A 27,009-nucleotide genomic window follows, 5' to 3' on the forward strand; every position below is an offset into this window, starting at 1 on the left:
CTAGCTATACATCCCTGACAATATACGCGCCCTAACCACTGATCCTGAGACTCAAGCTCATATCGTGGCACCATACTTATATATATATATAATCTAGTAACATCCTATCCAGTATAAATTAACCCTCCATAAGTCATTCAACTTGTTTAGCTGACCTAATTTGAATATAAGTAGTACTGAACATTTTAGTTAATTCATTCCCTTATATAATAAATTAATCCTCCATAAGTTATTCAACTTGTTCAGTTGACCTGATTTGAATATAAGTAGGACTTAACATTTTAGTTAATCCATTCCCTTATATAAAATAGGTAGGACTTAACTGATAAATTAATGTAACGACCCTGAATTTTTCAACCCAGTGTGTCACCTATGATGACCCAAAACAGGTCCAAGATGCGGAAGCAGAAGAAAAAAAAATGGCCTTAAGGGACATACGTTATCCCAAGGACATCAAGATGACTCTCCGTTAACCTACGGAACTCAAATGAGCCAAGCAAATAAAGCAAGAATGCCTAACCCGAAAGGAAATGAACCAAGGGTAAAATGGTCATTTCACACTAAAATAGGTGCTGCCGTGCACACCATTGGAAAGACAACAAAAAATGAACAAAGTTAGACTCAAGAATAGCCTGATTCTGAGTCCGAACGGAAAAGATATGAATGAAAACAAATGGCTTTCTCCGTTTAAGGATTACCACGACCCTATCTCACTAGAACTAAAATAACTCCCACTATAGGTGGAGTTTTGATGAATGGTTGGCACCATTAGAAAGCTAACTTCGAGCCCTTGAACTTAGAATCAAGAATGACCAAATTTGGATCTGAAATGAAAGAGTTATGACCTTCTGAAATAAAAGTAACAAAGCAGACCAAGGAAAAATTGAAATGGGAAGTTCCAAGGAGGATCGGTCGATCGAAATACAACCATCAGCCAACCAAAACTCAACCGTCAGTCGGCCAAACCCCAATCTTCAGCCAGCCAAAACAAGGTTTTTCAAGAAAAGCCTACTGGAATGGTCTCGAGGGAAACGTCAGCCGGCCGATGAATCCTCATCAGCCGACCGACACATCTGCTACAGCTCAGAAAAGCTGCTGCAATGTGTGTGTGTGGTGTTAGGTCAATCTTTAAAGTACTATATGCTTTCTACGTGATCCGAACAAGTTTCAAAACACTTTCTAGGCCCGTTCAAACATCTAAAACAAGCCAAAACAATGAGGAGCTCAAATGACACTCTCATACATGAATTTTCATGAAAATTGCCTAAAAATAGGTCAAAAGTTGAAACTCAAGGGTTTTGCAAAATGTTGACATGTACACGAATGTAAAAAGACATTTAAGACGCGTTCCAATGGTTCGCGGCTTCAAAATGTCAAGAATGCAAAATATGACCTCTCAACGGCCAAAAATACCTAAAAACAATATAAATGAAACCACAATGAGAAACCTAGAATGAAATGGTGTTTGGCCCTTAGCCACACCTCTTACATGATCATAGAAACCCTATGAAAGAAAAAGAATGGAATTCCCACACCAGATGCAAAAGTTATGAAGAAATGATTCAAGATTTTTCAATATTTTCATATAAAACCTTGGAAACGAAAGTGCATAGAATACAAGATACATGTCATTGGCCTCCGGCCTCATTTCATACATGTTGAATACAATGAAAATAGTGTACTTTTGTACACATTACATAAATGAATCAAAGAATACATATTTGATACATAAGGCTACAAAAATGGCATTTCATGCTAACACTTGCATTAAATGGAAACTTGAAGCTATAAGTCATCCAAGGAACGACAAGCATCACGAACCAAGTCTTCGTACCTGAAACAGCCCCCCAGTAACTTCAGGGTGAGTAAACAAGTTTACTCATAGAGAATGAGCATGCATCGACTCGATTTCTTTCAAATTTTTAGACTTACATGATACAGTTCAAAAGGGTCATGCCACCTAACGTCTACGTCAAGATGAGACTCAGGGAGCATCCTAAGCTACCATAGAGTAAAAGTAATAAGAATCATGATATATCTACATATATGAAACAAGTCAAAATTGGGATAATCTAAAGAACACGACAAGAAGGATGCCTGAGTACAGATCAACATGAATTGCATTTCTAATACAATTAAACAAGGTTTGGAATAATCCGTACAACACGATAAGAAAGTACTAGAATACAAGTATCACATTATTAATGGAATTGAACAAGGTTTGGAACATACCAATTAACAGGACAAGAAGTATACTTGAATACAAGTTAACACGAATTACATTATCAATGAAATTAACATGATTGGAGCATTCTAATTAATGTGATAGAAGCAATACATGAAATCAAGAACAAGGCATAATATCTATGCAATTAAACAAGAATGGAACATTCTATGAAACACGAAAAGAGTTATACATGAATCAATAACAAGGCTAATATCTATGAAAGTAAACAAGATTGGAGCATTTCACATACACGACAAGTTTAAATATTCAAGGAATAGCAACTTGAAATTTAAAGAGTGAAATCAACCAATGTGGAAACTCAGATATCGCCTGGATCAAAACCGGACTCTTGAGATCACTTTAGGGCTACTAACCCATGGATACCTTTCCCCTAGTGCGCACTATAGTGTAGGAGGACATTCCCCCGTACTAAAACCAAATCGTAGCTAAGTCAATTCTTGATTGATATCCCAAGTCCCAAAATTGACAAGTTGTGCAACCAAGATTGCATCAAAATATAAGAAATGCATTAACCACGTTTCATACACAACCAAGATTTTGGAACACACAAGTCATGCTCGAAGGTCTCAACTATAATGGCATGTGAAATGTCAAAAAAATCATAGTGTACATCTATATAAACTATAACCAAGATATATAGCACCCAAAACTATTGAAGTAAATATACCACAAGTATAAGATACATGATTCAATTACTCACTAAACAACACATGTGTAATTAAACCATTCCAAGACAAAGATGCATGTTCATTAAGTACATTAATGAAACCTAGACACAATGAGTAACGATACTTGATAAAAAGATGAAAGTGCATGAAATACAAGTCCAATTCATGAGTTTAACTCGAGTTCAATATCAAAGCATGATTAACGCGATGGAAGCATATAAGGTAATTTAATCTACTTAAGGGATTAAATTGTCAAGATTACAAGGCAAGTCAAGGGTCATGTCAAAGGCAAGTTCAATGTCAAGTTACAAGTTCATTTTATACAAGACACGACCATGTGAATTTAATTCCATAAAAAGGAAATAATTAAATATAAGTTTCAAAACTTATCTGGTTATTCTCAAATTGATACACGTGAGGGAACTTGTCAAGGAAAGCATGGTTACCAAGTTAGAAACTTAATCAAGACTAATGAGCCATTGAATGGATTTTAATTAATTCATTTAATTAAAATCCATAGATTTTGAAATTCGTCTAAATGATCTCAAATTAATATATGCTATACAACATGTCAAGATTTGATTTAAAAGCATGTTACAAGTGAACTTCATGCAATGAACGTCCATGAGTGTTAAACTTTAATACTAGAAAAATAATAAATGAAAGGTTTCAAAACCAAATCAAATATTCTAGATTTAATATATGTGAAACCAAATGACATGCATATCAAGAATATTAAGTCGAAATTTCAATGGAGTGAATAGTACACTCGGAATAAATTAATTAATCAAATTAATTAAATATTACTAGATTTCAAAATGTCTCCGATTACTCTCAAATTCACCTATGTTGAAGAGCATGTCAGGGTCTAATATAATATGCTAACACATATTGATTTCAAGCTAGTTAAGGCCACATGATTTAATATTTTATTCAAAATAAATATTAAATAAAATCTTCGTTACTTGTCCAAATGATCTAGATTTAATGTATGTCAATCAACATATCAAGGGGTAATATTCTGTCATGCCACATGTTTAAACAAAGTTATGAGCAATTGGGAAAATCAAATCTCATACTAGAAAATAAATTATCAAAAGTTCTAGATTTAATATCCTAGCATGTAAACAAGTTGTATATGCATCACAAACATGCATTATAACAAGAAAATAAATTATAACACCCCCTACCTCAATTTGAGATAAAAATCTCAAAAGTCCAACGAAATAAAAGTGCTCCGAATCCGACGATACCGAAGGGTTTTGTCGGGGACAACACGATGAACAAGAATCCGAAGGAAGCCCCATGAAAATCACAACGTGACTTCAAACCCGAACTCAAGAAATGGTCAGAAATGGATTCTAATAAGGGTGAAAGATGCGCTCGTCAAGACAAGTATTAAACACGAAGGCACTACGATGTTTCACTCGAGAGAAGTGGCCAGAAAAAGAAGAAGAAGCATGGCAGCCCCTTGGCTGCCATGGCTGCCGTCCAAGAGAGAGGAGGGAGAGAGAAAAATCTGATATTTTCTCTTTAAGTCCCTTATTTATAGAAAAACCTTAAAAGTGCCCCGAAAGGGCCTCGCCGGGTTCGGAAAAGTGTAATTTGAGTAAACACTCTCAAACGGCAAAAATCTGTGAACAAAAAAGATTCAAAATGAGAAAATATGAACAACGGAAGAAGCGGCATCAAAAATCGAGTCCCGAGCAGAGAGATATGCCCCGAACAAGTCCGGCGGCAACCGGAGTCAAAAACTCTGAAACTAGAGAAAAACGATCAGAACGGAATTCTAAGAGTACATGACTCAACAAAATGTGAAAATGAATCCCGTACAAGGATCCAGGTTCCAGACAAGGTATGTTTGCTGTGACGACCCTGGATTTTTCAACCCAGTGTGTCCTGTGATGACCCAAACGGATCAAAAATGTGGAAGCAAAAGATAGAACAATGATCTCTAGAGATATAACACACCTCTAAGACACCAATGTGACCCTCAATGAGGTCACGAAACCCAAAGGAAGAAAATGCGGAAGCAACGTTTCATAAACGGATAAGAATGAACCTAGGGGAAAAAATGGTCATTCCACTCTAAAATGGGTGCCACTGTGTACACCATTGGAAAGACAATGAAAAAAAAATAAAGATAGACTCAAGAATCACTTGATTTGGAGTCCGGACGGCAAAAATATCAAGTTCTGAAGTTGAAGGAAGTGAAACCCTATCCCAGTTCGAACCAAAAATAGACACTACCTTACTTAAACTCGAATAACTTGAGACACAAGAAGAATCTGAAGCTCTAATTAGTACCATTGGAAAGCTTATTTTGACGCGATCAATTTAGACTCAAGAACGGACCAATTCGGAGTTAAAACGAAGAAGATATGATAATTTGAAGTCGAAGGTGCAGTGCTGAACCAAGGCACACGTACATCCATGAACAGTACCTCGAGCACTCGAACAAGGACTTCAAGTGCTCAAAAATTGCCCTAAGAGTTCTGCCCAAAGTTAGAGAGCTCAAACTCCCCCTTTAGAGCGCTCGAACTACTGTAGGCTACGCCTGAAATGCTGATTTGAAATGCAATTTTGAGGACTTTCTGGGCCTTTTTGAGAAAAACACAAAGAAGAAACTACCCTCAAAATCATGTTTTCTAGCCAACCATGCCAAAAGAAAACTTTATTTTTCAAGTGAAAACCCCAAATTGCCCTTATGCTCAGTTTAGGCTCAAAATGGCAAAAATGTGAATTTGCACCAAACATACATCTGACCCCAAATGTACTTCTAGGCTGAAACGAATATGCACGCAAATGTAATAAGTGATTTTGAGCGCGCGGGAATGGTCCGTGGCTTCCAGAAATGACCGATGCAAAATCCGACCCCCCGACGGCCAAAAAGGCGAAAATGAATATGAAATGGAAATTTTGAAAACCAAAATTAACAAATGATTGGAAATTACCATTTGGCCCTTGGCCACACTTCATGCATGATTAATGAGATCCTACGGAAGAATCAAAACAAGATTCCCACACCCGATGCAAACATAGTGAGACAAAACTTAACATTTTTTCAATATTTTCATAATATTTCATGAAGTCAAAACTACATAGAATACAAATACATGTCATTGGCCTCTGGCCTGATCTCATACATGTCAAATACATTGTAAGAAGTGTACTCATGTACACACTACATGTTTAAATTCAAATATACATATTTTGACATATAAGGCTACAAATGGCTTTTCAAGCCAACCTTTACAAGAAATCAAAATCTTCAAGTCCACCAATCATCCAAGCATGAAGAGAATCGCAACCTTGGTTCTTGTACCTGAAATATGCCCCAGTATCGTAGGGGTGAGTAACATAAAGCTACTCGTAGGAAATGAGCATGCATCGACCTACGTTTTACAAGTTTGCATGATTTAATTATTATGGTTCATTCCACCTAACGTCTATGTCAAAGGTGAGACTCAAGGAGCATCCTAGCTACCTAAGATTATTTCTAGCATCAATCACCTCATTCACGCGATTTTAGAAACATAGGGTCATGCTTACACAAGGCAACAACATAGGAGCATGCTTTCACAAAGCAACAACATATAGATTCTCAAGGTAATCAACTTGAAATCTAAAATGCAACATCAACTAAATATAACAATTTAGCATAATTAGAATATCTAATACCACACATCAAGACATAGGTTCTCTAGGTTATCAACTAAAAATCTAAAATTGTGTAATCAACTAAATATAGCAATTTAGTATGGATGTACTTAACAACATCGAAATGATTCACAAAAATCATAAAACATAGATGTACTTAACAACATCAGAATGATTCATTAAAATCATAAACATGGATGTACTTAACAACATCAAAATCGCCAATAACCAAAACCACAAGTTACAATATAAACATGATTGTTAACTTAGAATTGAATGCGAAAACAAATAGTGGAAGACTTGGACATCTAAGCTCGAAATTCTGCCGAGACCTCAATAGTTATTCCGGGCACTAACCCGCAGGGAAGACCACCCTAAGTGCACACTATCTCAATGACTTAGAGGACTCACGTCCCCGTACTAGAGCCAAACCCTAACCATCTCAACTCAACAATGTTCCAAGGTTCCAAAATTAAACCAAATAAGTTCACAACTTATACATAACTTATATAATGCATGAAAACACCTTCTATGCACAAGTAGGTTGAAGCCACACAATCTATGCCTTAGAGTTTCAATTCTAAAATGACATACATAATGTCAATTACAAAGTGTGCAATTCACTACACATGGCATCAATATATTCCATAAAGAAAACATGTTCTCATGAATATAATTATAACAACAAAGTTGTCCAATGCTCAAAACACAACAAAATGAATACACAACAAGTCCAAATCCATGATTTATATATAGAAACAACTTCTAAAATGCAAATAGATCCATGGAGCTAATAGTTAGAATTTAATTAAACAAAATAATTAAATTCTCTAGATTTTAAATCTATTCCAAATAACCTCAATTTAATCTATGTTAAACAACATAGCATGCTCATTACATATATCAAGTCAAAAGTACAAAATAAGCAAGATACCTTCAAATAGAATTTAATTAATTCAATTTTAATTAAATCTCTAGATTTCAAAAGTTATTCAAATGATCCCAAATTAATATATAACAAGCACCAAATTATGGTTATACCATATCTCGAATCTAAAATGGGATACAAGCAAAACACAATTTACTAGAATTTAAATCAAATTAAATCCATTTAATCTCTAGATTTGAAAACTCATCTAAATCATCCCAAATTAACATATGTCAAAGATCAACTCATGGCCATGCCATTTACCAAGTCTAAAATGATTTATATGCAAAATATGATAAATCACTAATTTATCAAACTAGCAAAAGACATGCATACAACTTATAAAAGCATCAATAGTATGCAAGAAACAAAAATATAACCCTATAACATCCCCTACCTCACTAGAGAAGTGTCTCTCTAGAATCCAAGGTAAAATCAACACAAAATGGCAAACCCTTCTAGGGTTATAAAGAGGAAGATGAGGGGAACAAAATGTATTCCCAAGTTCAAGCTTGGAAATCAATGGAAGGCTCTCAAAAATCAAGGTCAAAGCTTAAGGCTTTAGGCTCCATCCATAGAGGCTAGGGTTGTTTTTTACAAGAGAAGGAGGAAATGAAAAATGATGAAGATGAAATGTGAGTGGAGGGGATAGAGATCCTCCACTCACTATGTGCTCTTACACTACCTCACACACACACACTAATGTAAGATCAAATTGTGAGCCTACACTTGTCACAAATCCAAGGCTCCATCCTAGGCTAAATCTCAAGCCTACACTTGTTAACCATCCAAGCCAATAAGTGGACCAATCCTAGGCCAACAAGTGGTTCAATCTCCACCATCCACATGTCCTCATCCAAGGCCTCAAAGTGTTTCCACACACATGTCAACAAGTGGACCAATGAGAGTTTGACACTTATCACACTTTTCGAAAATTGCAAAAAGGTCATTTTTGAAAATATCTCCCAAATAAAATTACAAAATGGTCCCTAAGATGAAAAATAATTACTTTACAATAATTACACAAAAACCCCTAAAGTTAGGAAAATTACAAAAAGGTCTTGCATCTATACCCTTTACAAGAAAAGTAAGCACTTAGGATGCTTTTCTACAAAAGTGAAAATGCACATAGGATGGAATTTAAATATTGTGGATGCATGCAAAACCGGAATCAAATCCGAACACGAAAAGTGAGGTTATGCTAACAAAGTGACAACCGAGAAAAAGACGAAAATGAATAGTGTCACAAAAGTAAAAATGTGAAAATGACTCGGTCCTCAAAGGAAGTCGTCAATCCAAGGAAAATAGTCTCGGAAACCATCCCCGAGCACTCAAGATGACACTAAGTGACAAGAAAACGAACTCAGAAAGGAAAAGATCAACGAAAAAAAATTATCCGGGAAAATCTGAGAAAAAGAAAGGAAAGAAAATGACCAGGTCATTACATTTGCAATAACTTTCGTTAAATGCACAATGGCCCCTCTAAAAAGTTAAAACTGCACTAATGCCCCATAATGAAAATATCTTCTAAAAATATTTTCTTAGATACCCCCAAAATAAAATATCTTCAAAAGATATTTATGAAAAACACCCCAAGAAAAGAAAATAATTCCAAAGGACTATGCATCCATGCCTCTATGGACACCGGGAGCAACCTGAGTACTTTCTCGCAAAAGTAAAGATACGTATTTCGTGGAAACCACCTTGAATGAAGTCACGTGAAGTCAAAAACCAACTCCGAGCACCAAAGGTGAGGTTTTACCAATAAAGTGTTAAACGGGGAAAAGACAGAATAAGGAAAAAGACGAAATAGGGAAAAGGACGAAAAGTGAATAGTATCCGTAAAGTGAAAATGTGGAAATGACTCGGTCCTCAAAGGAAGTTGTCAATCCAAATGAAAGAGTCTTAGAAACCATTTCTGAGCACTCGAGATGACACTAAACGGCGAGAAACAGAACTCAGAAAGGAAAATTAAATGGAAAAAATTTATCCGTAAAATTTCAGAAAAAAGGAAAATGAGGAAAATGACCGGGTCATTACAACCTACCCTCCTTAAAGAAATTTCGTTCCCGAAATTTGGAACAAACCGGAACAAGAACAGAGTAAAGACTGAGCAGAAAGTCAAACCAAAGACGGCTCATAAGGAACTAAAGGACAACCCAAGAGATTTCAAGATCAACTGAAGGAATGCGAAACCACGAACCGAGACAACACCTCATATGAATCGGCACATTAACTCAACATCAGCCACCGAGAGAATCCCAAGACAACGGAACGTTGGAACACGATAAAAGAAAAGAGCGATAAGGCAATACGAACAGCAACCAGAACCCATGCACACTTACTCGTCAGTAAGGTACCATGACAGTATAAGGCACTAGTTCATAACATGCCCCAACCAAGTCAACTCGGAAAACCTATCGATACGGATGACATCAATGTCAAAAATGATCATTACCAAAAGCACTACGGAAACCAGGCATCTACGAGAGTTGGGGTAGCTAATCCCAAAACTTTAACATCAATGTCATAGGTACCGTTACGCTTAAGGCCTTAGATCTAGAAGCCACGAAGGAGAAGGAAATGAAACAGTGCCTCCCTGGCCTACGTCTCACTCCACTAGATAAGGACTGCGATACTACGCTCATATGAGCCTTACTCGCACCAACTGTCAGACTAAGGTCTCGAAACACCCAACCAAGAAAACAGATAAGAAGGTCCCAACATGGGTCCTTACAGAATGAATTTCTCCTATTCAAAGAAGAAACACATAAAACAAGAACGCATCCAACGGACACAACAGACCCTAAGTGAAAATGCCAAAACCAGACATGAAAGTAAACGGCTAGCATGCAACATAGCAACAGACTACCTACTCCAGGTGCCACATAAGCAACCAGACATGTTATCAAATCAAAACATGTTATCAAGAAGCATGTATGTACATGGTACGACAATACACGTGAATAAAAAACGTAAGGTATGCCGACATACGTCGCATACGGTCATGCTAACATAAGCACGCAGACATGATATCATACCACGACATGATAGCATTGCAAATCATGTTATCAGGAAGCATATATACACATAAAGTATGCTTAACAAATAATAGATGTCTCAAGACACCTGAGCATGTGAACATGTTATCATACAAGACATGTTATCAAACAAGACATGTTTTCAAGAAGCATTTAAACATGTAAAGCACGACAACACAAGCATGATATGCACCCAAAACCCGTCGTCCAAGGTATTCGAATCCGGAAGCTCTGATACCACCTGTAACGACCCTAGATTTTTCAACCCAGTGTGTCACCTATGATGACCCAAAACAGGTCCAAGATACGGAAGCAAAAGAAGAAAAATGGCCTCAAGGGACGTACATTATCCCAAGGACATCAAGATGACTCTCTGTTAACCCACGGCACTCAAATAAGCCAAGCAAATGAAGCAAGAATGCCTAACCTGAAAGGAAATGAACCAAGGGTAAAATAGTCATTTCACACTAAAATAGGTGCTGCCGTGCACACCATTGGAAAGACAACAAAAAATGAACAAAGTTAGACTCAAGAATCGCCTGATTCTGAGTCCGAACGGAAAAGATATGAATGAAAACAAATGGCTTTCTCCGTTTAAGGATTACCACGACCCTATCTCACTAGAACTGGAATAACTCCCACTATAGGTGGAGTTTTGATTAATAGTTGGCACCATTGGAAAGCTAACTTCAAGCTCTTGAACTTAGAATCAATAATGACCAAATTTGGATCTAAAATGAAAGAGTAATAACCTTTTAAAGTAGAAGTAACAAAGCTGACCAAGGAAAAACTGAAATGCAAAGTTCCAGGGAGGATCGGTCAATCAAAATACAACCATTAGCCGGCTAAAACTCAACCTTCGGTTGGACGAACCCCAATCATCAGCCGGCCAAAACAAGGTTTTTCAAGAAAAGCCTACTGGAATGGTCTCGAGGGAATCGTCAGCCGGCCGATGAATCCTCATCAACCGACCGACACATCTGCTGCAGCTCAGAAAAGCTGCTGCAATGTGTGTGTGTGGTGTTAGGTCCATCTCTAAAGTACTATATGCTTTCTACGTGATCCAAACAAGTTTCAAAACACTTTCTAGGCCCGTTCAAACATCTAAAACAAGCCAAAACAATGAGGAGCTCAAATGACACTCTCATACATGAATTTTCATGAATATTCATGAAAATTGCCTAAAAATAGGTCAAAAGTTGAAACTCAAGGGTTTTGCAAAATGTTGACATGTACGCGAATGAAAAAAGACATTTAAGACGCGTTCCAATGGTCCGCGGCTTCAAAATGTCAAGAATGCAAAATATGACCTCTCAACGGCCAAAAATACCTAAAAACAATATAAATGAAACCACAATGAGAAACCTAGAATGAAATGGTGTTTGACCCTTGGCCACACCTCTTACATGATCATAGAAACCCTATGAAAGAAAAAGAATGGAATTCCCACACCCGATGCAAAAGTTATGAAGAAATGATTCAAGATTTTTCAATATTTTCATATAAAACCTTGGAAACGAAAGTGCATAGAATACAAGATACATGTCATTGGCCTCCGGCCTCATTTCATACACGTTGAATACAATGAAAATAGTGTACTTATGTACACATTACATAAATAGAATCAATGAATACATGTTTGATACATAAGGCTACAAAAATGGCATTTCATGCTAACACTTGTATGAAATGGAAACTTGAAGCTATAAGTCATCCAAGGAATGACAAGCATCACGAACCAAGTCTTCGTACCTGAAACAGCCCCCCCAGTAATTTCGGGGTGAGTAAACAAGATTACTCGTAGAGAATGAGCATGCATCGACTCGATTTCTTTCAGATTTTTAAACTTACATGATACAGTTCAAAAGGGTCATGCCACCTAACGTCTACATCAAGATGAGACTCAGGGAGCATCCTAAGCTACCATAGAGTAAAAGCAACAAGAATTATGATATATCTACATATATGAAACAAGTCAAAATTGGGATAATCCAAAGAACACGACAAGAAGGATGCCTGAGTACAGATCAACATGAATTGCATTTCTAATATAATTACACAAGGTTTGGAATAATCCGTACAACACGACAAGAAAGTACTAGAATACAAGTATCACACTATTAATGGAATTGAACAAGGTTTGGAACATACCAATTAATAGGACAAGAAGTATACTCGAATACAAGTTAACACGAATTACATTATCAATGAAATTAACATGATTGGAGCAGTTCAATTAATGCGATAGAAGCAATACACGAAATCAAGAACAAGGCATAATATCTATATAATTAAACAAGAATGGAACATTCCATGAAACACGAAAAGAGTTATACATGAATCAAGAACAAGGCATAATATCTATGAAAGTAAACAAGGTTGGAGCATTTCACATACACGACAAGTTTAAATCTTCAAGGAATAGCAACTTGAAATTTAAAGAGTGAAATCAACCAATGTGGAAACTCGGATATCGCCCGGATTAAAACCATACTCTTGATATCACTTTAGGGCTACTAACCCATGGGTACCTTTCCCCTAGTGCGCACTATAGTGTAGGAGGACATTCCCCCGTGCTAGAACCAAGTCCTAGCCATGTCAATTCTTGATTGATATCCCAAGTCCCAAAATTGACAAGTTGTGCAACCAAGATTGTATCAAAATACAAAAAATGCATTAACCACATTTCATACACAATCAAGATTTTGGAACACACAAGTCATGTCCTAAGTTCTCAACTATAATGGCATGTGAAATGTCAAAAAATCATAGTGTACATCTATATAAACTATAACCAAGATATATAGCACGCGAAATCTATTGAAGTAAATATATCACAAGTATAAGATACATGATTCAATTACTCACTAAACAACACATGTGTAATTAAACCAATCCAAGACAAAGATGCATGTTCATTAAGTACATTAATGAAACCTTGATACAAGGAGTCACGATGCTTGATAAAAAGATGAAAGTGCATGAAATACAAGTCCAATTCATGATTTTAACTTGAGTTCAATATCAAAGCATAATTAACGAGATGGAAGCATATAAGGTAATTTAATCTACTTAAGGGATTAAATTGTCAAGATTACAAGGCAAGTCAAGGGTCATGTCAAAGGCAAGTTCAATGCCAAGTTACAAGTTCATTTCATACAAGACACGACCATGTGAATTTAATTCCATACAAAGGAAATAATTAAATATAAGTTTCAAAACTTATCCGGTTATTCTCAAATAGATACACATGAGGGAACTTGTCAAGGAAAGCATGGTTACCAAGTTAGAAACTTAATCATGACTAATGAGCCATTGAATAAAATTCATCTAAATGATCTCAAATTAATATATGCTATACAACATGTCAAGACTTGATTTAAAAGCATGTTACAAGTGAACTTCGTACAATGAACGGCCGTGAGTGTGAAACTTTAATACTAGAAAATTAATAAATGAAAGGTTTCAAAACCAAATCAAATATTCTAGATTTAATATATGTGAAACCATATGACATGCATATCAAAAATATCAAGCCGAAATTTCAATGGAGTGAATAGTACACTAGGAATAAATTAATTAATCAAATTAATTAAATATTACTAGATTTCAAAATGTCTCCGATTACTCTCAAATTCACCTATGTTGAAGAGCATGCTAGGGCCTAATATAATATGCTAACACATATTGATTTCAAGCTAGTTAAGACCACGTGATTTAATATTTTATTCAAGATAAATATTAAATAAAATCTTCGTTACTTGTCCAAATGATCTAGATTTAATGTATGTCAATCAACATATCAAGGGGTAATATTCTATCATGCCACATGTTTAAACAAAGGTATGAGCAACCGAGAAAATCAAATCTCATACTAGAAAATAAATAATCAAAAGTTCTAGATTTAATATCCTAGCAGTAAACAAGTTGTATATGCATCACAAGCATGCATTATAACAATAAAATAAATTATAACACCCCCTATCTCAATTTGAGATGAAAATCTCAAAAGCCCACCGAAATAAAAGTGCTCCGAATCCGACGATACCGAAGGGTTTTGTCGGGGACAACATGATGAACAAGAATCTGAAGGAAGCCCCATGAAAATCACAACTTGACTTCAAACCCAAACTCAAGAAATGGTCAGAAATGGATTCTAATAAGGTAAAAGATGCGCGTCGTCAAGACAAGCATTAAACACGAAGGCACTACAATGTTTCACTCGAGGGAAGTGGCCGGAAAAAGAAGAAGAAGCATGGCAGCCGGGCAAGAGAGAGGAGGGAGAGAGAAAAATCTGATATTTTCTCTTTAAGTCCCCTATTTATAGAAAAACCCTAAAAGTGCCTTGAAAGGGCCTCGCTGGGTCCGGAAAAGTGGAATTTGAGTAAACACACTCAAACGGCAAAACTCCGTGAACAAAAAAGATTCAAAATGAGAAAATATGAATAACGGAAGAAACGGCATCAAATCTGAGTCCCGAGCAGAGAGATATGCCCGAACAAGTCCGGCGGCAACCGGGGTCAGAAACTCTGAAACTGGAGAAAAACGACCAGAACGGAATTCTAAGAGTACATGATACGACGAAATATGAAAATGAATCCTATACAAGGATTCAGGTTTCAGACGAGGTATTTTTGCTATAACTTTCGTCAATTACACAATGGCCCCTCTAAAAAGTGAAAACTACACTAATGCCCCAGAATAAAAATATCTTCCAAAAATATTTTCTTAGATACCCCCAAAATAAAATATCTTCAAAAGATATTTATGAAAAACACCCCAAGAAATGAAATTAATTCCAAAGAACTATGCATCTATGCCCCTATGGACACCGGAAGCAACCAGAGTACTTTCTCGTAAAAGTAAAGATACATATTTCATGGAAACCACCTCGAATGAAGACACGTGAAGTCAAAAACCAACTCCGAGCACCAAAGGTGAGGTTTTACCAACAAAGTGATAAACGGGGAAAAGACAGAATAGGGAAAAAGACGAAATAGGGAAAAGGACGAAAAGTGAATAGTGTCCGTAAAGTGTAAATGTGGAAATGACTCGGTCCTCAAAGGAAGTTGTCAATCCAAATGAAAGAGTCTCAGAAACCATTTCCTAGCACTCATGATGACACTAAACGACGAGAAACAAAACTTAGAAAGGAAAATTGAACGGAAAAAATTTATCCGTAAAATTTCAGAAAAAAAGGAAAATGAGGAAAATGACCGGGTCATTACAGTTAATTCGTCCCCAGAATGCCACCATCCTGATCAGCGCTGAAAAGTGCACTTTTAAACCCCTTATGCTTGAGTGTTCTAGGACCTTTATCTATCTTATTTTCCCATTTTAGTACTTATTTGTGTTTTTGTCTATTTCAGGTCAATAATGTTAAAATGGGCTAAAAATGGTTTCTTAAGGCCTTTTTGGAGTCAAACTAAGTCTTAGTGATGATCCAGAGCAAAAGGAGGCTAATTTGGAGCAAAAAGAGGTTGATGCTGAAAATCTGTCAAGTTGGATCCATCCAACTCTCAAGTTGGATCGATCCAACTTTCTAAGATCGATCGCAGAAAAAGTGAGATCGATCGAACTTTTCTCAGATCGATCGAAAAGTTGGATCGATTGAAAATCAAAGTTGGATCGATCGAACTTTTGCAGGCAGCGAGCTGTCTTATTCCCGCGTGCGCCCAAAACTCCCACCTACCACATAGTACGGGATTAGATATTTTTGGAGCTATATTCCTGACTTAGTGACTAAGAAAAGGACCTTCTATATAAAGTGAAGTGACCCATTTTGTAAAGAAGCTTTTTATCTTTTTATTTTTTACATTGTAATTTTTATTTCTCTCTCTATAAAAGTTAGAGATTAGGGTTAGAAAAAAAGATGGAAGTGGAGGCACATCTCAAAACCCATCTCTAGATCCACTCTCTCTCCATCTCTAGAGCTTCAAATAAGAAGAAGAGGAAGAAGAAGATGGAGCCATATTTGGAGCTTGATTTCATGACCACATCTACCTCCTCCATGATTGGCTAGATCTACACTTAGGGCTTGGATGAGCCCTAAGTCTTGTGTAATCTAAACCCTTGTATTTCTATTTTGGGGGATTTATATATATTGTTGTGATTAGTGTTTTAGCCTTGTGAATTTAATGGATCTTGGTATATTTCTATGATTTCTATGGTTTAATTCTTCCTATTAATTCTCTAGTTTATTTACATGTCTATATGTGATTAAATTATGAATTATTTCTTATACGATTCATATGGATTAATTCTTCCTATTGCTTCTCTTTGTAATTACATGTTGTCTTATGTGTGATTATTTAGGAATTGATCTCTACACTAGTTTTTCTATATTAATTGCATGTATATGTGTGGTTGATTAAAAATCTAGTGATGGCTAAGTATGGATTTTCATTGAATGGGTTTGTCAATTAATTTGATGGTTTATACTTATGCTTGATGAGTTGTTCTACAATTTAATTCATGCTTGTAGGTAGGTAGACAATCTATGCTTGCTTAGATTGTCTACCTATTCTCTAGATTCCATGATTCTCTAGATTGATGTGTGCTACAATTGTTGCTATCTAGATGGGTCATGCTTAAAATTGATGGGTTATGCTACACTTAGTTTAGGTAGACAATTCAATCATAAATTAGATGGTCCATGCTTAATATTGCAATTGGTAGTCGCATTTTATTCACAACAATGTATTCCCCATTAATGGAAAGCAAGTGGTTAATTACACGAGCTTAATGGTGATTCCAACACCCTAAGTCCTCTCTTCATATCTCTTAAAATCCCTATCTCTCACTAGTTTACTTTAATTGCATTTTAATTAATTGACAAACAACCAACCCTCCTTTGCAATCTCTATCTTTTGCAATCTCGTGATACGCTAGAGTTGAAGTTAAATTCCAACACGTATAATCCTTTAGGACGATCTCTACTCACTCTTGCTACGTTAGTAGTAGTGTTGGTAGTGGTTTTTATAAATTTAAACTTGACCCAAAAGGCTTTTCTTGAATCGCACATTCACTACATTATTTTGGCGTATATCAAGCGGCCTCGTCAAATTTTGGTGCCGTTGCCAGGGATTAACGATTTTGTTGGAATTAAACTAGACAATAGTGTTCATTTGATTGCTTCTATTTTTATTTTATTTTTCATTGTATATTCTTTTCTTTTGTTCTCATTATTATTTGTCAATTAGGTACTTGACTACAAGGAAGGCAAACTTTGGAACTTGAAGCAATAATTGGAGCTTAAAGCTAATATTAAAATTTAAAGTTGCTTAAGGACTGTTGTGAACAATTCTTGGAACTCTTGTATTTTAATTGTTTCACTTCTTTGAATGCTTGTGATAGCCCTTGTTGAGGCTCATTATATTGCTTTATCTTTGTCTAAGCATAGGCCCTTGTTGAGGCCAATATTTTTTTGCATTTGGATTTTAATTGTGAATGGAGGAATTGTTTGATCCAAGTTTGGGGGGAAATTATATCCCTTCACCTTATGCTCCTCTATCATATTTTGATCTTTATAAGATTGAGTCCAATACATTTCATGCATCATCTTATTATGGACTTGATCACTCATTTAGTCCTTCTCATGATTATTGCCCTCCACCACCATTTTATGACGAACCAACTCCACCACCTTCTAGGTACTCACCCGGATTTGAAGAAAAAGTGTTAGCTTTACTTGATGTGCATATTTCACAAACTCCACTTATTAATTCTCATTCTCAAACTTTAGCCAAGCTTGAAGCTCAAGTTGAGCAAATTGTAAGTACTCTTTCTCATCAAGAGAAGGAGAAAGAGGCAAATGAAAAAATGGCAAGAACTTCAATGTATATAGATGAGGATGATGAGAGTGAAGATGATGAAACAAGTGAGCTAATGCCTAGCACTCTATCTTATATAGAGGAGGAACGGGCAAGTGAGTTAATGGCTAATCCAATAGTGCATAACATGATTAATGAGGACTTTCCTTGTTTTAATTATGATTTTATCTCGGACATTGCTACTTTAGAGAGTGAGGAAATGTTGACTACACTTGAGCTAGGAGAGAAGGAAAAGGAACTTGTAGAAGAAGGCCTTCCTTCTATTATCTCCAATGATCCTCTTGAGACATGCTTTTTGAAATGTATAAAAATTGTGGCGTTGACCTTGAAAGCTCCAAAAATGAAATAAACTCTCTAATGAACTCTTTAGCTAACCTGGAAGGTAAGGAGATGGTTATTTTTTAGGAAGAGAAGAGGGATGAAGAGAAGGTGTTTCTTGATATTCCAAATGAGTCTTTAAAAGACATTGACTTGCCAATTCACATAGGAAGTGATTCTTTGAATACACTTCAAGAGCACAAAAATGAGGCAAGGCTAACCATGATTGATTTTGTTTTCAAGACCGTGGATGAAAGGAGCAATATCATCTCTTTCATTTCTTTTCAAGTCATTCTTTTGGAGGATGATTTCATTGTTATAAGTGAGACATTAAATAAGAAAAGTGAAAAGAGGATCAATAAGGATGTTTCATATCCGATTTTTTATTCTTTTGATTAGTGAGTTGGCCCAACGTCTTGCTAGAGACGTTAAACACTAGTATTCGTTGAGTTTTCAACTCTATTCCTCTCCCATTTCTTTTTATTATTTATTATTTATTATTTATTTTTCATTTTTGTGTACATTCTTCTATCCATTTTTTAATCTCTATTTTTGTTACCATCATTGGGGCTTAGCATAAGGTTTTCTGCACTTTCATGTTGAAAATTGAGCATTTTGCATAAGTTCAATCGATCTCAAATGAGAGCTCGATCGATCGAACTTCATTCCTGCAGCAAACCTGCATCCAAATTACTCTCTGTCTCATCGATCCAAGAAAATCTTCAGATCTCAGTTCTCAATTAGATCGATCAGAAGACTTTCGATCGATCCAAACATCAAGTTCGATCGATCTGTAGTTTCAACACTTAGAAAAATTTTGAGCCTGCATCAACCTGCATATTTCAGCTCTCTGTCAGATCGATCGAAAACATTCCTAGATCGATCTAAAGTTCTTCGATCGATCCAACTTCATTATTGGATCAATCGAGATTCCATACTTAGAAAACTTTTCAAAGCACTGCAAATTTCATACTCTCTATCCCATCGTGCGAGCATAGATCGATCGCAACTTTGCCCCTTTGACTTTTTGACTTTTTCCTTTTTCTATTTTTATTTTATTTTATTTTTCATTTTCTTGATCCCAAAAAAAATAAAAAATAAAATTTATTTCTTTGCATTCTTTACATTTTTACTTCTTACATTTTTATTTACTTGCCTTTTTATTTTTGTTTATGTACATATTTGTTTTGTCTTTAAAAAAAAAAAAAAAAAAAAAAAAAAACAGTTTTTCAAAGTAGCATTTCATCTTGTTAGAGACGTTAAAGTTAACACCCACATGACGCATTATGTCATTTATCTCTTGTTTCATACATGTTCATTTTCATTTTTATTTCTTTATTTTTCTTGCATTTTGTTTCATTGTACATACTTTCTTAAAAAAATAAAAAAAATAAAAAAATAAAAATTTGCATCCCTTATTTCCTCGCATTTTCATTCCTTGCATATTTATTTGTTTTATTTTTGTGTGTGTGTACATATTTGTTATGTCATAAAAAAAAAAAAAATTGAAAATCAAAAAGTAATAAAATTTTGTATATACTTGCATTGTACATATTGTTTTCCATTTCTTGCATTGTACATATTCTTTCATTGCATTTTACTTTCTTTATTTTTCTTTTTCTTTTATTTTGTTCATGCATTTTATTCTTTGTTTTTCTTGCATTTTGTATATACTTGTTTTCATTAAATGAAAAATATAAAACGATTCACCATTGTGCACTTATGTGTAGTCATGCATACTTTATGCTTTAGGTAGGGCTTGATCTCATATCTCTCTTTCATCTTGTGATATATTGCCTTAGAATGCTCGATCATTCTTATCCCATTTGATATTTGATGTGAGTTTGCTAGTGTGGTTATTCAAGTAGGTTGTTGATTCCAAGTTTGGGAGAGAAGTCTTTCGAAGTGGATCACTGCCGAGCTTCATGTCTTTATCACCACGGTATACTCTTTCCATCTTTTCCATTGTTCTCATTGCATATTGAGGACAATGTGCGGTTTAAGTTTGGGGGTAAGGTGTCTTATTGCATTCTACTTAAAGTTGAACTTTAAATGCATGATTTAGATTTGAGATCCATATTAGCGATGATTTTAATCTTTTGAGGACTATATTGCTTAAAATTTAAAAATTGCTTGACTTGAGAGTCCAATACTCCTTGTATGCCTTGTGGATGTCATTTAGGAGTAAATTTTTTGAAAGATTGATATCTTGCTTGCACTTGTGCTCCACATCATCCTGATTTTGTGATTGTTTTGAGGTTCATTCTAGGATTCTACACTAGCACAGGCGCACACTAGCATTCATTTGTGGAGTACGTGTTTTGTTGATTATTGAATTGGTTATATCCCAATTGGGCTAGTAGTGCATTGAAAGCTTTCATTCTTGATAAAGGTGGATAACAACCCCTTTTCACTAAGTAGCCGGGATTCTAGCCCCATCAAGCACTGAACTTCTCACGCCGAAAGGTGGAGGGCCCAAACTCTAGGTTAATAATTGAACTTGATTAAAAAAAAAAAAAAAAAAAAAAAAAAAAAAGTGAGGACTTCTCTCAAAAAAGTGAGAAGTGGGAAATGATTAGATTGAGGTTGTCTTAATTTATAACCTAGTTAATTTGAGCTTGTAAGTCCGTAGTAGTGTTTGAACACCTAGTGCCCTAAAGTCGTCTGGTTTGGGAGTCATTGACCTAACGCTCGACCTCATGAATCGCTAGAAAGCTTAATAGATCAACACATTGCACCATGATTCCATCTTTGATCCTTGAAAAAAACATAATAATAATAATAATAATAATAATAATATTTAAGTAAAAAGAATAAGCACACTTAGAACAATAAAACTTTAATAAAAGGTCCACTTTTTATCTTGGTGATCGGTACTAGATTTGTGTGCTAGTTTGAGGGTAAGGATGTGATTAATTCTTTAGTTGGCTTAGATAGCAACATATTTGATGCCGGTCCACTCAAAAGGATTCTAGAGTTGCTTTGATTTGCATGATCATTTTTTTGATGTGTGGAGGACCATACTTACTTGCTTGATGTTGAGATTTTGGGAAATTGCTTAGAAATGTTTGAAAAATTGCGTACTTGAGGTAATATTCTCCCAATGCTTATTTGCAATATTGGTATCTCTTTTGTGAGAATGAGCTTAATGTTTGTGGGTATTATTTCTGGAAACCCTCACGAGACTTCACTCGTCCACTAGGGGTAACCTAGGGGTTTAAAAGGCTTGTTGCATGTGCTAAGTGCAATCGTGTTCCATACGAAAGTGACGTTATCCTTTTATTGCTTTCTAGTTTATAGTTATTTTGTTGTTCATTTTATTCCTTTACTTTGTAGTTCATTGCTAGGGACTAGCAATATTTAAGTTTGGGGGTGTGATGAGCGCTGAAAAGTGCACTTTTAAACCCCTTAAGCTTGAGTGTTCTAGGACCTTTATCTATCTTATTTCCCCATTTTAGTACTTATTTGTATTTTTGTCTCTTTCAGATCAATAATGTTAAAATAGACTAAAAATGGTTTCTTAAGGCCTTTTTGGAGTCAAACTAAGTCTTAGTGATGATCCGGAGCAAAAGGAGGCTGATTTGGAGCAAAAAGAGGCTGATGCTGAAAATCTGCCAAGTTGGATCCATCCAACTCTCAAGTTGGATCGATCCAACTTTCTGAGATCGATCGCAGAAAAAGTGAGATCGATCGAACTTTTCTCAAATCGATCGAAAAGTTGGATCGATCGAAAATCAAAATTGGATCGATCGAACTTTTGCTGGCAGCGAGCTGTCTTATTTCCGCGTACGCCCAAAACTCCCACCTACCACATAGTACGGGATTAGATATTTTTGGAGCTATATTCCTGACTTAGTGACTAAGAAAAGGACCTTCTATATAAAGTGAAGTGACCCATTTTGTAAAGAAGCTTTTTATCTTTTTATTTTTTACATTGTAATTTTTATTTCTCTCTATAAAAGTTAGAGATTAGGGTTAGAAGAAAAGATGGAAGTGGAGGCACATCTCAAGACCCATCTCTAGATCCACCCTCTCTCCATCTCTAGAGCTTCAAAGAAGAAGAAGAGGAAGAAGAAGATGGAGCCATATTTGGAGCTTGATTTCATGACCACATCTACCTCCTCTATGATTGGCTAGATCTACCAGGGCTTGGATGAGCCCTAAGTCTTGTGTAATCTAAACCCTTGTATTTCTATTTTTGGGAATTTATATATATTGTTGTGATTAGTGTTCTAGCCTTGTGAATTTAATGAATCTTGGTATATTTCTATGGTTTAATTCTTCCTATTAATTCTCTAGTTTATTTACATTTCTATATGTGATTAAATTAGGAATTATTTCTTATACGATTCATATGAATTAATTCTTCCTATTGCTTCTCTTTGTAATTACATGTTGTCTTATGTGTGATTATTTGGGAATTGATCTCTACACTAATTTTTCTATATTAATTGCATGTCTTTGTGTGGTTGATTGAAAATCTAGTGATGGCTAAGCATGGATTTTCATTGAATGGGTTTGTCAATTAGTTTGATGGTTTATACTTATGCTTGATGGGTTGTTCTACAATTTAATTCATGCTTGTAGGTAGGTAGACAATCTATGCTTGCTTAGATATTCCATGGCTTATTATTGCAAATTCCATGATTCTCTAGATTGATGTGTGCTACAATTGTTGCTACCTAGATGGGTCATGCTTAAAATTGATGGATTGTGCTATACTTAGTTTAGGTAGACAATTCATTCATAAATTAGATGGTTCTTGCTTAATATTGCAAGTGGTAGTTGCATTTTGTTCACAACAATGTATTCCCCATTAATGGAAAGCAAGTGGTTAATTACACGAGCTTAGTGGTGATTCCAACACCCTAAGTCCTCTCTTCATATCTCTTAAAATCCCTATCTCTCACTAGTTTACTTTAATTGCATTTTAATTAATTGATTTCTAGTCTAATCAAACAACCAACCCTCTTTTGCAATCTCTATCTTTTGCAATTTTGTGATACGCTAAAGTTGAAGTTAAATTCCAACACGTATAATCCCTTGGGACTATCCCTACTCATTCTTGCTACGTTAGTAGTAGTGTTAGTAGTGGTTTTTATAAATTTAAACTTGACCCAAAAGGCTTTTCTTGAACCGCACATTCACTATATTATTTTGGCGTATATCAAGCGGCCTCGTCACGTCCCATACCAGTGCATTAAACCACACAATCCAACAATTGATGTAACGATTAAGGAAATATATCAAACAATCCAGAAATAACTATGATAATATGATATCAAGTTATCACAAAATAGAAATAACTTATTATTTATTTAAGCTTCCTATATTATATGTCCTACACAAACTAAATCTTATACATGATGATATTTTATTATACCGTCAAATAAGCATTCTCCAAATTCAATTCATCCTACACATTTAATCTCAATTGCTAAAACATTTTAAAAGATTAAATCCATTCGTTTATTTAAAACATTCAAACAGCAAGCATCATTATGACTGAGTCGATTTAAATTTATTTAAACCCAAACCTAGTCCTTATTTAATGTTCAGGAATCCTAGGCATGTTTCTACGTTCCATCATTCCACAAATATAAAAAATACATAATTTAAACATCTAAAAATTCACACCAGAAATCAAATCAAAATCTTGCATTTATCAATTCATAACACAAGAACAGATATGAACCAATTTCATAAAACCTATGTTCTAATCCAATTAAACAACATTAATTATTTAATTTTATGTGTTTAATAAATCCTGAAATTTCCTAGGCATGTACAGAAACATGAATTAAATGGAAAGATATAGACGAAGAACTTACCTTAAACTTTTGGATCGAAAGTTCAACTTCTTTTTCATTGATCTTCTCTCTACAAGGGTTTTCTCATCATTCCTTCTCTAACTCTCTCTCTCTCTAGACTATATATCACATGAATATTTCTAACCCTTTTTACAACCTATAGCTATATATTTATAGGTTAAATAAAATAACTCTAACCCTTTTCCCAATCCAAGTCAACTTAAAAAATAAATAAATAAATATTAAAATATTAAAAATGTAAGTAAAATATGTTACGTATATAATTTATGTATATCTTTACTAAATAAATAAATTATACAGATCCCTTTATTTATTAATGGATTATCCAATAATATTTAAGTTACCATAATATTATAAAGTAACTTAAAACATAACACATATCAAATCTATGTATATTTTTATTATTTAAATATAAAACATATACATTAGATTAAATATTACTACCCAAGTTACTATAAAAGTAATTAATAAATTACCCATTATTTATTAATGCATTATCCAATAATATTTAATTTATCATTATATTATAAAGTAACTTAAAACATAACACGTATCAAATCTATGTATATTTTTATTATTTAAATATAAAACATATACATCAGATTAAGTATTACTACCCAAATTACCATAAAAGTAATTAATAAATTACCCATTATTTATTAATGCATATCCAATAATATTTAAGTTACCATAATATTATAAAGTAACTTAAAACATAACACGTATCAAATCTATGTATATTTTTATTATTTAAATATAAAATATATACGTCAGATTAAATATTACTACTCAAGTTACCATAAAAGTAATTAATAAATTACCCATTATTTATTAATGAATTATCCAATAATACTTAAGTTACCATAATATTATAAAGTAACTTAAAACATAACAGTATCAAATCTATGTATATTTTTATTATTTAAATATAAAACATATACATCAGATTAAATATTACTACCTAATTTACCATAAAAGTAATTAACAAATTACCCACTATTTATTAATAGATTCCAATGATACTTAAGTTACCATAATATTATAAAGTAACTTAAAACATAACACGTATTAAATCTATATATATTTTTATTATTTAAATATAAAACATATACATCAGATTAAATATTACTACCCAATTTACTATAAAAGTAATTAATAAATTACTCATTATTTATTAATGGATTATCCAATAATACTTAAATTACCATAATATTATAAAGTAACTTAAAAAATAACACGTATCAAATCTATGTATATTTTTATTATTTAAATATAAAACATATACATCAAGTTAAATATTACTATCCATGGGTAATAATTCATACCCATCCAACCTCCTATCCAATTAGTCCATGGGACCCAATTGGTTGACTCATTATTACTAATCATAACCATAAAAGAAAAATAAAATAAAATAATAAAATAAAAGAAAACATTTAATTTACAATTAATCAAAAACACCATTTAAGCACATAATCTAATTAGATAATTAACACATACACAAATACAAATAATACATAGACACATAATCAAATACTCAAGTAACATTTAATTCAATTAAACCCATAAGCAATTAGTCAAAAATCAATTAAATAATTAAAAATAAAATTAAAACAAATAAATAAATACTAAGACTATCCTTTTAAAATTAGGGGTATTACATTCTTCCCCCCTAACAAAAGGAACTCCGTCCTTGGAATTCGCCCTTACTTTCTTCCATTGCGGTTGGAAACTGTGAGCGAAAAACAACCTCTAGTAATGCTAATCCAGAGGCGACTACCTCAATTGCGAAACACAATCCTCTAAAAGTCAATGTAATAAGTAATATTGACCTTTCTCCAAAAATCGTCTTTCTTCCTACATGGAAGACATAACGAGCAAACTACTCTCTGATAGAAAAATCTAGTATACAAGGTCGACTATTTACAGCATCCCACTGCTACCTCCAAATTGTGCGCAGTCCATTACAAAGGGGAGTATTTCTCTCCGACATATTTTTAAATGAAGTCAATGTCTGATTGTACAACCCTTACTTCTATTTCAAACCAACAAATGAGATGTATGCATGAGGTAATATACAAAACCTCAAACATTGTCACCCCAACCTCCTTGTGCCAACAATACCACAGACTAAAACTGAAAAGCGAAGTAAATGTTTCTAATTGTCCATGAAAACATAGGATATATGCCTCAAGTATATCCTTTATGGTCTAATTTAATCTCTCGATGAATTTCTGTCTATAGATATGAAGCAAAACTGCTGCTCCAAAATCGTTATAAAGCTCCTTCGAAATAACACTTTGCATCCACTATAATGGATATCCACATGCTATAACACCACTATCATTGTACTATAGAACTACTATAAAGAAATGAACATCACTCCAATTAATGTCCTCAAGCGATCTTTCTTAATCTCCCACCCGGATTCCATATGGAAAATTGAAATTCCAAATTAATGTCAATCCTTCCCACCGACTGTC

This window comes from Cornus florida, unplaced genomic scaffold (assembly GCF_030987335.1).
Source record: "Cornus florida cultivar Cherokee Brave unplaced genomic scaffold, ASM3098733v1 CherokeeBrave_3.0.0_Hap2_Chr11, whole genome shotgun sequence".
Lineage (NCBI taxonomy): Eukaryota > Viridiplantae > Streptophyta > Magnoliopsida > Cornales > Cornaceae > Cornus > Cornus florida.